Here is a 15,491-nt window from a genome sequence, read left to right as displayed (position 1 = left end):
AGTCTTATGAAGAACCGTTGAAGGAACTGGGGCTGTTTAGTTTGGAGAAGAGAAGGCTCAGGAGGGACCTTATCGATCTCCACAACTACCTGCTAGGATGGAAAGTGGAGGTGACTGGTCTCTTCTCCCAAGTAGCAAGTGACAGGACAAGAGGTAACAGCCTCAAGCTTTGCCAGGGAGGTTTAAATTGGATATTAGGAAAAATTTCTTCACTGAAAGGGTGGTCAGGCATTGGAAGAGGCTGCCCAGAGCAGTGCTGTTATCACCATCCCTGGAAGTGCTCAAAACTGTGCAGATGAGTCCCTTAGTGACATGGCTTAGTGGTGATCGTGGCAGTCCTGAGGTAACAGTTGGACTTGATGATCTTAAAGGTCTTCTCCAACCTAGCTGATTCTATGATTTTAAAAAGGGACTTGTTTTGGCATGAGTCCCATTTGCTGCAAGGATGCCATCAGGAACATAGTGGCATTTCCTTAATTCCACAGAGGAATAGGAGCTCATTGCAGCGCTGAGTTTCCTCATGACGGGAAGAACCAGTCTCTTTACAGCCTCAACTTGACATGTCCCCAGCACATCCTACCTCCACCACAAGACTTTCATACATTCATCAATGATGATAGCAACGCATGCCAAAGATTTAAATTAGTGCCATTGAGAGGGACATAGGTTTCCTGAGAGCCCATCTGGCTGGAGAACTCTGCAATTTCAAGAGATAGAGACACAATTAAAAGTCCCATCTTAAGGAGCCAAATCAACAGTGCCGCAATTTTTGCCCTGCCACACAGCACAAAGGGAGCACCACACTGATTCAAGCGGAGCTAATGAAAGAGGCTACAGCCATCTCATAGATGAGTCCACCTCCAGGCATTTCCAGATCCCTATCCAATGGGGAAGCAGCCCTACTGACTATGAACCAGCTGGGACTGTCTTCCATAGCCACCCCAATACTCCCAGGTAATTAATTAATGCTTTACTTGTACCTTTACTCTGATGAATACAAATGACTTCAAAGTATATAGCTCAAAAGGTGTTACACTCAAGGTGAACCTAAAGAAACTAGTAATTTCCATGTGCCAGTCTCTGCAAATATTTAACTGTATGTTTCTGATTTCTTCATCTCCTTGATTTCATTACATTTGCTTACGGTTCATCAATAGTTTGCAAATCATTTAATTAGGATAAGTTAACTAAGCATTTACAATAGCTATCAAAATTGTACAGAGATTGCAAATGAAGCTAATCTAAAAAATCTATAGCTGTAAATCCTTGGAAGAACAAGAAACCCAAACCACGGAAGCTCTGCAGCATCTTCATTTAATAAAATCAGAAATTTTATACGTTTAGAAAGAGATGTGGTTCAAGTACACACATTTGGTGTATCACCTGTCAGTGGCTTGCCCTGGTTGACTCAAATAATAGTTAGGAAAAAACCAAAAGAGAGATCTTAAATATATCAACTGAAAGGTGGAGAAACAAAAAAAAGCATTCTCTAATTCCCAGTGTGAAGTTAAAGGATTGCTCTCAGTAGAGTCAGGATTGATTTTCCCATCCTCAATGTCAAGCTAATTTGTTTCTAATTTTATTGGGATTAACCTACACAAATTATCCATTGGCCAGTAAAGGCTTCTAAGGACACAGCATCTTGGAAGACTGCAGCGCTTGTAGGTTTCATTTCCACAGTATATCAGGCTTACAAAGTAGCGGTTAATATAAAACCTATTAAAACTATTTTGAGATTTTTTTTTTAATTGACACCTGACAAATATCATGTGATGCCCAGAAAATCTGGGCTACATGGCATGAAAGTTTCCTCCATCACAAAGTGGAACAACTTCCCAGAGGATAAGCTGTTAGTTTTTTTAACTGGCTGGATCACTCTTTAAGTCGGATACTGGCTGAGAGTGTTATTTCACCTCTTTTCATATGGAGGACCTTTACAGCTTAAAAAAAAAAAAATTAAAAAAAAATTAAATAAATACTCTCTTGTACAGGGTTGTCACAGTATCTTGACATTAACTCCATTCTCACGAGATCACAACTGGAGTACTGTGCTCAGCTCTGGGTCTCTCAACATAAGGACATGGACCAAGACTTTTGGACCAAGTCCAAACAAGGGCCATGAAGATGATCAAAGGGTTGAAGCACCTCTCCTCCAAGCTTGTTCAGCCTGGAAAAGAAAAGGCTCACAGGAAACCTTAGAGCAGCTTTCCAGTACCCAAAGGGGGCCTACGAGAAATCTAGAGAGGGTCTTGTTAAAAGGGCATGTAGTGACAAGACAAGAGGGAGTAGCTTTAAACTGATAGAGGTTAGATTTAGGTCAGATTTTAGGAAGAAATTCTTTACAATGAGATTGATGAGGCATTGGAACAGGTTGCTCAGAGAAGCTGAAGATGCCCCATCCCTGGAAGTGTTCAAGGCCAGCTGTATGGGACTTTGAGCAACTTGGTGTAGAGGAAGGTGTCCCTGCCCATAGCAGGGAGACTAGAACTAGATGTTTTTTGAGGTCCCTTCCAACCCAAAACTTTCTATGATTCTATTTCCAATCAAATAAAAATCAGACTAAATCTTGAATATTCATGGTTTTTACTCTTCTTGCCCAGTATTTTATTTGCTTACTTCCTTGTTTATATTCCAAAGGCATAGTAACTGGTTTTATACTAATTTTTTTCTGAGACAAGTTTTTGAAACCTTATAGATCAGCAGTGATCCATGGATTACAGGTCGTGAAAAGCAGCCTTACAGATAAAGGAAGCTAACTTTCAGTATATGTATTGCACCTGCTTTCCATAATGTATTTTATTAACATCCAGGAGAAAATACATTGAAAAACACAGAGTCATGAAAACAAAGATTTTGCATTGTCCGAAGACCTGAAATGTTGGCTTACCCCTTTGTTTCATCAGTGACTCTCAGAACTAGAATCGGAAGAGCAAGAGAAAGGCTATTTAGTCATGTAGGCCATGCGCTGGGAATGATAGATGAGCAATGCCTTAGGTGTTCCCATCTCAATAGGAAGAGCCATCTGAATCCTCTGTGATCTATTCTCTGAGCAGCAGGAGACTAGATCAAGCAAAAGCCATTCTTTTCCCGTCTTATATACAGCTCGCTCAAGAGTCAATAACAGACTTTTAGCAAGCAATAAGTTACTTCAGTAAGTCAAACTCCTTTTGGAGTTTTTGCATTAACATGCATCCTAAATGGTAACATTTTTAACAATAATGCTCTTAAAGCTTAGGTGAATTAGATTTTTCTTTTAAACTGTTCACGATGCAAATGTAGGATGGAGTATTTTATGTGTCTTCACTGCCACCTTTTGGTCAAACATTTTTCTTATTGCTTTTCTCTTTTTTTTCTCTCTTTTTTTTTTTTTATTGTTTTATTTCTTTTTAAAGCAATGCAAAAAGAGCAATGTAACAAAACAAAGAAAAAAAAACACTAAAACAAAAACCTGATAGAATATCCAGAGCAAGAAAATGTGCAAGATGATACAAATATAACTTCTCAGTATCAACATTTTAGAGTTTAAAAACAAGAAGAGAAAAAAAATTAACAAGAAAAAGCTCAGATAAGAAACAGCCCAAACTTATTTTATCCAGAATTCAGTTCCATAAAGGTTCACCTGCTGTTGATCCACAGCCCTCCTGAGGTACTGTGATTGAACACAAATTTATAAACCTGTCTCTGGATACGCTCACTTCAGAGCTAGCATTTACTTGTTTTCTCTATATAGATCAGTGCCTCCCACTAAATACTTGTTTTCTTCTGATAGCTGCTCTTTCAGCATTATTAGAATTCATATTTGTTCTATTTTGCAGAGCAGAATCCTATTTCATGATGAAAGCTGCTTGGGGCCACTGAAAGGCACACATAATATTTTAATAAGTTATTATTACCACTATATTAATTTAAAGTTTACACAGCAACAGAACTTCAAATGCAACTGGAGAAGACTTTACTGTATGCAGACATATGGTAAAGTGTTTATTCATGACCAAAGTATTCATTATTGGAAAGAAAATGAGCAATAGCATTACATTTGTTGATTCCTGTAATGGTCTTCAGCAAGGCATAAAGCTGGCAGTCAGTTAGAATCATAGAATAGTTAGGGTTGGAAAGGACCTCAAGATCGTCTAGTTCCAGCCCCCCTGCCATGGGCAGGGACACCTCACACTAAACCATCCCACCCAAGGCTCTGTCCAACCTGGCCTCAAACACTGCCAGGGATGGAGCATTCACAACTTCCTTGGGCAACCCATTCCAGTGCCTCACAACCCTTACAGTAAAGAACTTCCTCCTTATATCCAATCTAAACTTCCCCTGTTTAAGTTTTAACCCATTACCCCTTGTCCTGTCACTACAGTCCCTGACTAAGAGTCCCTCCCCAGCATCCCTATAGGCCCCCTTCAGATACTGGAAGGCTGCTATGAGGTCTTCATGCAGCCTTCTCTTCTCCAGGCTGAACAGCCCCAACTTTCTCAGCCTGTCTTCATACGGGAGGTGCTCCAGTCCCCTGATCATCCTCATGGCCCTCCTCTGGACTTGTTCCAACAGTTTCAAGTCCTTTACCCTTCTCTCAGTTCTCTCCCCCTACTTCCTTGTAGACTCTGTAGAAGGAGGCAGGGAAAGGCTGAAAGGAGGAATGGCTATCAGCATCCACCCTGTCATTTCCACCCTATGAACATTTCTTAAGAGACCACCTCTTATTGGTATTATTTTAAATACCTTTCAGGCTGTTCTAATACATGCTGCACAGTGGCAGAGAATTAGGCATTACTAATCTCTTAACAGTCTTTTTGCACAGCCTCCACCTAAGTCATCCACTATCCTCTGGAGACATAACAGAAAATTTGCTTCCAACTGAAGCTATTTTGCATTCTAATAAATCAGATAAAAGGTATGTGTAAGAGAGTTGAAAATTATTTTAATCTTTATCCCCACAAAAGAGAGCAATTTACAAGATTCTATCACATGCTGAGACCAACTGGGATCAAGACCTAGAATGTGCTTGCTCATTTATTGAGGGCCTGACTCTTCATTCATTAAACAAGATGTTACACAGTCAGGGAGCACCTTCACTACTTTCTGGCAGCCGCAAAGTCTCCAAGTGAATTGAAATCAGTAAGAACCCAGAACCCCCTGGGCAGGGATACTCCTTCACTGTAAGGCTGGGTAAGATGAAGGAATACACAGTAGAGAAATGTGTCAAGCTGTAGAAAGACTATATAAATGTAACTTAGTCTTGTTACAATGTGACAGCAGCTTAACAAATTATCAAACATCAGCTGAGTTATGGTAACATTATATATGTCTGTTCTTAGGGCACAGTAGATTGGAGCTATGTCAGCTTAACATAAACCACAAGTTGCACAGGAAGCCAAAAAACTCCAGCCTTGTATCTCAGGTGCCTTTGTGGACTGTCAGCCAGGCACTGTGCATGCTCACCATAGGAATCACAGCTACATTCTGCTCTAGTCTTCAGCTTCAAAGGAAAGCAAACATTAACTCTAACACTGCCTTCACTTCAGAGCTTTTGGCCTAAGTGCTTTCAAAGAACCAGATACAAAGTCTGTTGAAGTCCATGGGAAAATACCTGTCCTTAACCTTCAGATTTTTCAATCAGGCTTTCACCCCTACAAAAACTATGTGCTATTTCAGTGTGCAATGAATTGGTGAGATAGACAGATAGCCCCTCCATTCCTTCAGAAGGCAGCCCTCTCAGGAGAGGGAGCATATTCCATCACAGCCAGCACCTGGGAAGCAGGGACCACTGACTTTTAGAATCACTTTATCTGAAAGTATGGCTGCTGCAAGCTGAAGGGTCTTGGGTCTGTATCAGGATGTAGGTATGTTCTGGCATTGCAGATAATTTAGTAATAGTACTGGGAGTGAAGGAAAAAAAAAATTTACTTGAGACCCCAAACTAGGTAGACACAACACTGGTATTGGTTTGGGTCTTTTTCTCATCCAAAGCATTCCTTTATCTTGTTAGAGTTAGACTTTGTGCAATTTTTTCCAAAATGATGTCACCCACATCCAAGTTTCAGTTTCTCCCAGATAAAACAAAACAGATGAAATAGGACAATGGAAACAGCTTGTTCAGTTTCTTGTTAGTCTTAAAAAAAACCAACCAAAAAACTCTACTTAAGTTTTGCTCTTCAGGCCACAGAAGGCAGGTGGAGGATGGGGAGGGATATGTAAAAGTTGTTTTCCAGAAATAGAGTCTTCTGAAAAATCTTCTGTCACACAGAAACAGCTGGCCACATGTGGAAAAGGCAACAGATGGGATGAGGAGAGAAATCATACAGGAAGCAGTTGTTGTTCTTCAAACTGAGTCAAAATCTAACTTTGTGTGTTTCAGACAGATAGCTAGATAAACTCGGGGGAGGAGTACATGTGTGTGGCTGCGTATGTAAACACACGTGTGAGCATGAACACTGCTGTGTTAAGCAGAGATGCTATTTCTCATGAGAGTTTTGCCATTTGCACATACCATCAGAACTCAAAAACCTTTCTAGGAAAAAAAAAAAAAAAAGGCTTGGTAGCATATTGACATTCCTTCTCTGGATTACGCTATAAGGTGGTGCTAGCTATGCCTGAAAGTAAAACTGAGAGAAGCAGCAGCAGCAAGAATTTTCAAGAAGGGGAAAATGGAAAACCAGGGGAACTACAGACCAGTCAGTCTCACCTCCATGCCACATTCTCCTGGAAGGCATGTTAAGGCACATGAAAAACAACAAGGTGCTTGGTGACAGCCAGCATGGCTTCCCTAAGGGGAAATCCTGCCTGACCAGTTTGGTGGCCTTCTATGATGGGGCTACAGAACTGATGGACAGGGGTAGAGCAGTTGATGTCATCTACCTGGACATGTGCAAAGCATTCGACACTGTCCCACATTACATCCTTCTCTCTAAATTGGAGAGACATCAATTTGATGGATGGACCACTTGGTGGATAAAGAACTGGCTGGATGGCCACACACAAAGAGTTGTGGTCAATGGCTCCATGTCCGGCTGGAGACCGGTAACGAGTGGTGTCCCTCAGGGATCGGCGCTGTGACCGGTTTTGTTCAACGTCTTTATCGGTGACATGGACAGTGGGATTGAGTGCGCCCTCAGCAAGTTTGCCAATGACACCAAGCTGTGTGGTTCTGTTGATACGCTGGAGGGAAGGGATGCCATCCAGAGGGACCTCAACACACTTGTGAGGTGGGCTGATGACAGCCTTATGAAGTTCAACCATGACAAGTGCAAGGTCCTACACCTGGGTCAGAGCAATCCCAGGCACAGCTACAGGTCGGGCAGAGAAGAGATTCAGAGCAGCCTTTGCAGAGAAGGACTTCAGAGTGTTGGTCACTGAGAAACTAAACATGAGCCGGCTTCAGTGTGTGCTCACAGCCCAGAAAGCCAACCGTATCCTGGGCTGCATCAAAAGGAGCGTGACCAGCAGGTCAAAGGAGGTGATCCTGCCCCTCTACTCTGCTCTTGTGAGACCTCACCTGGAGTATTGTGTGCAGTTCTGGTGTTCTCAACATAAAAGGACATGGAACTGTTGGAACAAGTCCAGAGGAGGGCCACGAGGATGATCAGGGGACTGGAGCACCTCCTTGTATGTAGACGGGCTGAGGAAGTTGGGGCTGTTCAGCCTGGAGAAGAGAAGGCTGCATGGAGACCTCATAGCAGCCTTCCAGTATCTGAAGGGGGCTTATAAGAATGCTGGGGAGGGACTCTTCATTTTAGGGACTGTAGTGACAGGACAAGGGGTAATGGGTTAAAACTTAAACAGGGGAAGTTTAGGTTGGATATAAGGAGGAAATTCTTTCTTGTTAGGGTGGTGAGACACTGGAATGGGTTGCCCAAGGAAGGTGTGAATGCTCCATCCCTGGCAGTGTTCAAGGCCAGGTTGGACAGAGTCTTGGCTGGCATGGTTTAGTGTGAGGTGTCCCTGCCCATGGCAAGGGGGTTGGAACTAGATGATCTTGAGGTCCTTTCCAACCCTAACTATTCTATGGTTCTATGAATTTACTGAAGAATTTCCACAGAGGATACTCTATAGAGATAAGCCATGTTCTGTTGTGATGCTAAATAAGAAACAATTCCAGCAAAAGTAACATAACACAGTACTAATTAGTCAAGCAGTTGTGATGCTGAATGAAGTCCACAACAGTAGAATTAGGCATCCCTACCAATCAAAATTTTCAAAATACTGATTAAATTTTAGAACCAAACCAACTTCTTTCTCTGCTCCAGTGCAGCCCCATTTATTCTGAATCACATGCACTACTCTATACCAAACACGATTTTCATTTGATATTTCTGACTCCATAATGAAATTGCATTTTGGAGCAGGAAGAAATATGTGCATGAGGAAATATTATTTCTTTTTCTCTTATATATATTTTCTATATTTTTCTTCATTATAATTGTATGCATACATATTTTGTCCTGCTACACAATTTGATTCATTTATGAAAATACTTGAAACATCTCCATGCTCTGTGTAAATTTGTATTTGAAATTAATTGTCGTGGTTTAAACCCAACCACAAAGCACATTCACTCACTCCCCCCTCTCCCCCTTTTTTTTTCTTCCTCCCTCTTTCTTCCCCCTCACCACCCACCCACCCCCTGCCCCGGAGGGATGGGGAGAATTGAGAGAATGTAACTCCCACGGGTTGAGATAAGAATAGCCCTGTAAGTAAGGTATAACACAAATCACTGCTGCTACCACCAAAGATAATATCGATAAGAGAAAATAACAAGAGAAGAGAATACGATAACACCGCCGAACTAGTTCGACCCCGCCGAAGAGAGACCATGCCCTTCTGAGTAACTCCCAGTTACCTCCCTGGGCATGACGTGCTGTGGTATGGAATACCTCTTTGGCTAGTTTGGGTCAGGTGTCCTGTCTCTGCTTCCTCCCGGCCTCCCCTCGTCCCCGGCATTGCATGAGACTCACAGAGTCCTTGGCCAGAATAAACATTACTTAACAGCAATTAAAAACAATCGGTGTTATCAGCTCTCTGCCCAGGCTGGAAGTCAAAACACAGAGCTTGCACCAGCTACTAAGAAGGAGAAAAGCGGCTCCTGGTAAACCCAGGACATTAATGTATTACCAATAGAATTTATTTTGTCACCATTTTATTTGGCTCTACTGATCTGTTAAATGTATTGCACCTCTCTTCCTTTCAAAGCATTATAAAAAAGACTGACCTGTCATTTCTGCTAGAATTACAAATAGATATGTTTTTTACGATGTTTTATACAGATTAACTGTGCAAAAATATACAAAGGCAGCATTTTGGTGTTTTTTTTCTTCACCACCAAAGCAATAACAGTAGGAATGAGTTCAGTATGAATAAAACCAAAATTGGATAAAATTCTATCATTAATTTTTCTCTTTGAGAGCATCTTTCTTAAAGGTAATCAAATCCTTCAATTACTTTTATACTACAGACTTTTAGATAACATAGAAACACATATTTTGAGTTAGTCAGGGTAAGTGAAGAATATCACAATTTCCAGTTTCTGTCAGCATAACATAGTCCTTGTGAGTATAAAAACTTAAGTAACACTTTAGACTATAAAACAGAGACAATACTAAATTACAGCTTTGGAAACTACTTTGTTCTAACTTTCCCTTCTAAGTTGTGTTTTGGGAGTGTGTATTAGGACAGGCTGTCAGGATTTCTGTTTTGCTGAAAGCTCTAAATTTACAAGAGGTGGCAGTTGGTAGAACTGGGAACTATTTAGATGTGAGTCAATCAAAAGGAGTATCTTCTTACAAAGATAAAAAGTTTATGGTTTACCAAACCAGTTTGTTAAAGAATATTCATTAAATACTTCTATAGCAGTCATTTAGGCAAGTTCCACAAGGATGCTAAGTCATCCTTAAACATATTAGCCTATCACTACAGTGTCTAAAAGTCAGGTAGATGCTCTGAAGAATGGAATTCACAAGGCTCCAGGCAGTTGTTTTAGGCAATAAGAAGAAAGTGCTTGTGAACACAAGGGATCTCTTAAGTGAGAGCAAAGGGCGCATAACATCATACAACCCCTTGTAGATCACCTAATAACATTGAAGAGTATAGATTCTGTCTTTGAAGTTTCTATTTTTTTTTCATAAACTGTTGACTAAAGAAATCAAGGCAATGTCAGCTGATGAACATTAGCAAAACAAAGCATCACATTATAGTTTATGCCAAAACCAGGACTGTTACAGATCTGTATTGGCAATCAGGTAACTATAATAATAGATCATTTTAAGAAAAAGTTGTTTTCTTAGCTTTGCTGCTCTTTATGAATGCTCAGAACGAGTTTCTCTACACTGCTTTATCTTCTGATACTGTTTCTGAAAGTAGATGGGAGACATTTGAAAATTTTCTACTATCTAAGTAGTTTAAAGATTTTCTGGCTTGACTCACATCTCTTTGTGGAAGTTATTGCCAAGCTTTCATCTGGTAGCCTGCAATGATTAAATTCATGTCAACATCTATCTGCTTTCACTACATTCTCCCTGACTCCATTGTCACTGAGATCTCAAGCAGAATTGGCAGAGGCAGAGTTCTCAGAGTACCACTAATGGTAAGTCACCTTAGGTCAACAACTCTAGTAAAACAAGCATGCCAAAGAGAGTAGCAAATTAGCAGAAACACAGACTCTAAACTTCAAGTAAGGGCAATAACCAAACAAAAAATTACCTTAAAGTACACTTCTTATGATATGGATTTCAAGATCTCTTCAAGCTCTTGTGCCTATCATTCAACCTCCGTATTCAATTAGTGCACTCTCAAGTCCAGTACCTGAAACCATCCACAGTCATTAGGGTTACATATCATTGTGGAGTTTGATTTCAAAGCCTTTTTACAATCAAAGAACCTTCTTAATCACAGACAATCAGGATTATTTTTCTTACGTTTAAATGAAATTTCCTGTATTTCAGTTTATGCTCATTACCTGGGAAAAGTCTGTCTTCTTTACTCCCTCCCATCAGGTATTTATACCTTTAGATTAATATGCTACCATGCTTTCATTTCTCCAAGCTAAGCAGTCCACCTTTTCTTATGTCAGAAGTTCCAGTCCTTTAATCATCTTTGTCACCCTTTGCTGGACTCATTCAAATATGTCCATGTCTCTCTTATGCTGAGGAGACCAAGACTGCATATAGCACTCTGGATGTGGAGTGCCAAGTACAAAAGAAGGGTAACCTCCCTTGACCCACTGGCAATGCTCTCCTTACCGGAGGCTGAAGCATAAGAGATTGTTGGCCTTCATTGCAAGGATGCTCATGTTCATTCAGTGTCCACCAGGATCTCCAAAGGCTTTTCCACCAAGCTTGTTTAGTTGGCCACTAGCCTGTACAGCTATAAGGGTTTATTTCTTCCCAGGTGCAGGACTTCAGTTGAACTTCATGAGGTTCCTGTTTGCCTGTTTCTCCAGCTTCCTGAAGTGACTGTGAATGGTAGCACAAACAACTGTTTCAAACACTCACCCTAGTTTCTGTGTCTACTGTAATGCTCATTTCTGACTCAGTGGCTGTTAAATGAAAGCTTACAGTTTTTCTCTGGAGCTTGCAGAGTGCTAGAACCTCCTGTTATTGTTCTGCCTGAGCTCCTTGCCTCTGTCTCTGTTGGGCCTCATTTCCTGCTCCAGTTCTAACTAGCATCCCTGCTCTGCTTCTAGAGTAGAACAGTGACCAGTGTTCTGGGGAGCAGCAAAAAGTCTAAACAAAGATGTCAGCTCTTGGATTATTTCTGACAATTAACTTCAGCTATCTATTGTAGTTTGCAGTGTGTAGTGTGCACACAGTCACACAGTTTAAGCAGCACTTCCAGATGACAGAAATTTTTTCATTTTAACCATGGATAGCAATTTTTGAACAGTCAGAATCTTAAGCTAGAATTCCAGTATGTAGTTTTGGACAAAAGATCTTTTTCTTTGTATGTAATAAAACTGTCAGAATTTAAAAATGTTCTTTCACTAAGAACTTGTAATTGGTATAAAATATAAATACTAGCACTTAAATTGTTTAAAAGTAGTACCAAATCTGGCAAAAGATCCAGCTAAACAAGCTCTAATTAGCACAATTATTTCCATATTGAAGACATGTGTAATTGTGTTGTCGGTCTTTGCATGTGAGCATCAATCCCCTTAACCAGTCCACCATAATAAATGTATTAATATAGTAGTTCCAAGCAACCAAAAAGTCACTTAAAATCTGATGGCAGGAAATTTTGAAGCATTTATTGTTTTATTTAATTATGGTTTTAGTTTAATTGTTAATAATGTTTAAATTATTTAAGTAATTCCAAATGTATAGGCAGGTTCTGTTTCACATTAGTTTAGATTGTACCAAATTTCTAACAACTATCTGATCAACTTAGGGTTTTTTTGAGTAAGCATTTCCATAATTTCTCATATCTGCTCACTTCTCAAAGACATCTTGGTAACCAAGAAATGACTTACAAGTTTTTACAAAGCTAATTCCTTGCCTTCCTTCAAATCCCTCTTTAAAATTTGGAAACTGTTGTCATTACAATGGCATCTAGTAGTTGGAACTGCTGTCATCACACTGAAGAGTTATCACCACAGCCTGGCATCCTAACCATCACCATCTCATTACATTCCTAAAACTGTATTCAGCTCTGCTTCTTTCCTCTGTGCTTCCATCACCTCTCTCCTCTTGTTTCAAATGTGAAACCTACATTGTAGCCTGCAGTGAAAGTGACAGTATTTGTAGTTTGTGTTTGCATAATATGTCACATTATAGACTATGGTTTGTAGGCACTATGGTAATAGGCAACAAAATGATAACATAAATGCAAGGTATAGTGTCAAAGAAATTCCTTACTAACTATAAGAATTCAGAAGTATGGTGCTGGAAGCAGAAAGGTTTTCTGAGAAATTCCTGAGGTATAAGGCCTGGGAAATAATATGGCTGTGGGAGGGATCCTGCAACATTTTGACAATTTTGTGGTCTCACAACATGCCTTCATAAGTCCTCAGTGGAAAATAAAATGATACTATTAGAATGCCGTTCTAAACCACAAAACCGATCAAAAAGCCATAGCTACAGGCAGTAAGCCACACTACATGTTTTTCACAGGGTATGTTCCAAAGCATGTTAATTTCAAATTATTTTTGTAGAAATATTGTAAAAAAATATAACTTTTTCAACAATCAGAAGTAATGAATACCAAACACACCACAGCAGAAAATATACCACTGGATTCTATATTACATAATTAGACATAATCAAATTTGCTCCTTATAAAAAAAAAAAAAAGCAGAGGCATATGTAAAAGAGCTCTTGAACTGGAGCATGCTGGTCAAATGCCCACCTGCATGCCTAATATTCCCTCTTTGCTCAGTAACCCTTCCCCTGTGAATTCATTCTTTCCCCTGTATCCTTAGATTTTAGAGTCTCAAAGGGTTGCAGCTTTTTTATTAATCTGTATATAAATTACTTTATATCAGTTACTGCATATAAAATAATCCAGTGACATGTGTGTAGTAAAATCATGACATTATCAAAACACAACAGAGAAGTACCATAACTGCTTCAATGGATAACAGTACAATTTTAAATGTTACATAAACAAAGGTGACAAAGAGAATGAGAAAGGTAAGCATTACTCTAAGAGTATGTGATTATACACAAAGAATATCACTATGCCTTATTCAAACAAATTTTGTTCTTAAACATCAAACAAATTCTTCTCTCTTGCTTATAAAAAGTGACGTGTTTTCAGAAAGAAATTCCAGAGAAGTTCTGCAAACTAGGACAGGAAGTGCTTACTCTACTTGTCTATAAATTATATACTTGAAATCCAGAATGCAATTTCTTTTACAATAAAAATAAAATACTGCTATTCTCCCCTACCTTGAGTTGTTTTTCAACTCATTTAATTGAACTTTAACTGAAGCAGTCATGTGTCTTTACTTGTACTTTCAACAGTGTCTGAAAGTATCACTGTTAAAAACTTATTTGGGCGTCAAGTGGTTCTATTGATTTCTCATAATTCAAGAAGTGGTACATAATTTTGTTTCTTACATGTGTTGGACTGGATTGAACAGCCCTCTCAAACAATCTTGAGCCCCTGGGTTTTTTCACAGCATTTCTTTTCATATGCTTCTCATAACTTGGCACTGATGATTTAAATCCTCCAGAGGAATTCTAGTATTTCAAGTAGTTTGAAAGCCACTTCTTTGAATCAGAATTTGTGTGATAAATCCAGGCCAAGTAAGAAATTTGTTTGACTTTAATGATGTTACTCACTAAGAACAGCTGGTTCATTACTTTACATTCATTCAGCAGGGGATACAGCAGTTGCCTGCTTATCTGATCTCTTTCTATCATAATCCCTTGGAAAAAAAGCTTATAAAATGACAGTAAACCAAATATGTTGTCTGATGTCCCTGTTCTCAGATGGCCTTAGCCCACAAGGAACAAGAATTCCCTGCCAGATGCATCTGAACTCCCACTCACAGTATGAACAGAGGGAACTTACTGCCTTCATTCCCAACTCATTTCCCTCCTGTTTAGGAGCAAAGATTTCTGTTTCTTATGCTGCAATTTTCAAAATCAGGTTAAATTTGATTTCATTTTGACATGAACTTTCAAACTATTTCATTTTCCAAGCTCTTTGTAGTGCATATTTTTTATTATTCCTTTTCACAGATTGCTGAGGTTTGGAATTTTGAGCAAGAGTCTTCTTGTTGACATCTCACACAACTTCATAGCCAAAAGCATTAATGCAGTTAAATTTTGTGTCCACTGTCCCACCCAAAGCAAGACCCTTGCCAATACTAGATCAGATCCAAGACTGCATTAGGAAGAACATCACCAGCTTGTCAAAGCAAGTGATCCTTCCCCTTTTCAGACCCTTTGAGACTCATCTGCAGTGCTGTGTTCAGTTCCGGGCTCCCCAGCAAAAGCAAGACACAGATGTACTGAAGATACTTCAGTGTAGGTCACCACAAAGATGATTAAGGGACAGGAACATTTCCCCTACAAGTAGAGGCTGAGAGGGCTGGGACTATTCAGACTGGACATGAGAAAGCTCAGGAAGGCTCTTGACAACTCATATAAATATCTGAGGGAGAACAGGAGTAAAGAAGGTGGAGCCAAACTCTTCTGAATGAAGCCCAAAGAAATGGAAAAGAAGCAATGGGCACAAACTGAAATACATGAAATTCCATTTAAAAATAAGAAATTCTATTTAAACATAATAAAAAAATAATAATTGAAAAAAAAAGAAGTTTACTGTGGCAGTGGTCAAATACTGGAATAAGTTGCCCAGAGAGGTTGTGGAGCCTCAATCCTTTGAGATATCCAAAACTCAATAGGATAATGCCTTAAGCAACCTGCTCAATGCAACCTGCAACAATGTTTCGGGACAGGGAAGTGGAGACGGTATACTAGGTGATCGCCAGACTTCCCCACCAGCCTCAACAGTTCAGTGAGTCTGTGAAGTCAGCCACCACTCTGTACCGT

This window comes from Lathamus discolor, chromosome 2, assembly GCF_037157495.1.
Source record: "Lathamus discolor isolate bLatDis1 chromosome 2, bLatDis1.hap1, whole genome shotgun sequence".
Classification (NCBI taxonomy): Eukaryota; Metazoa; Chordata; class Aves; order Psittaciformes; family Psittacidae; genus Lathamus; species Lathamus discolor.
Note: the sequence above shows the minus strand (reverse complement) of the source record.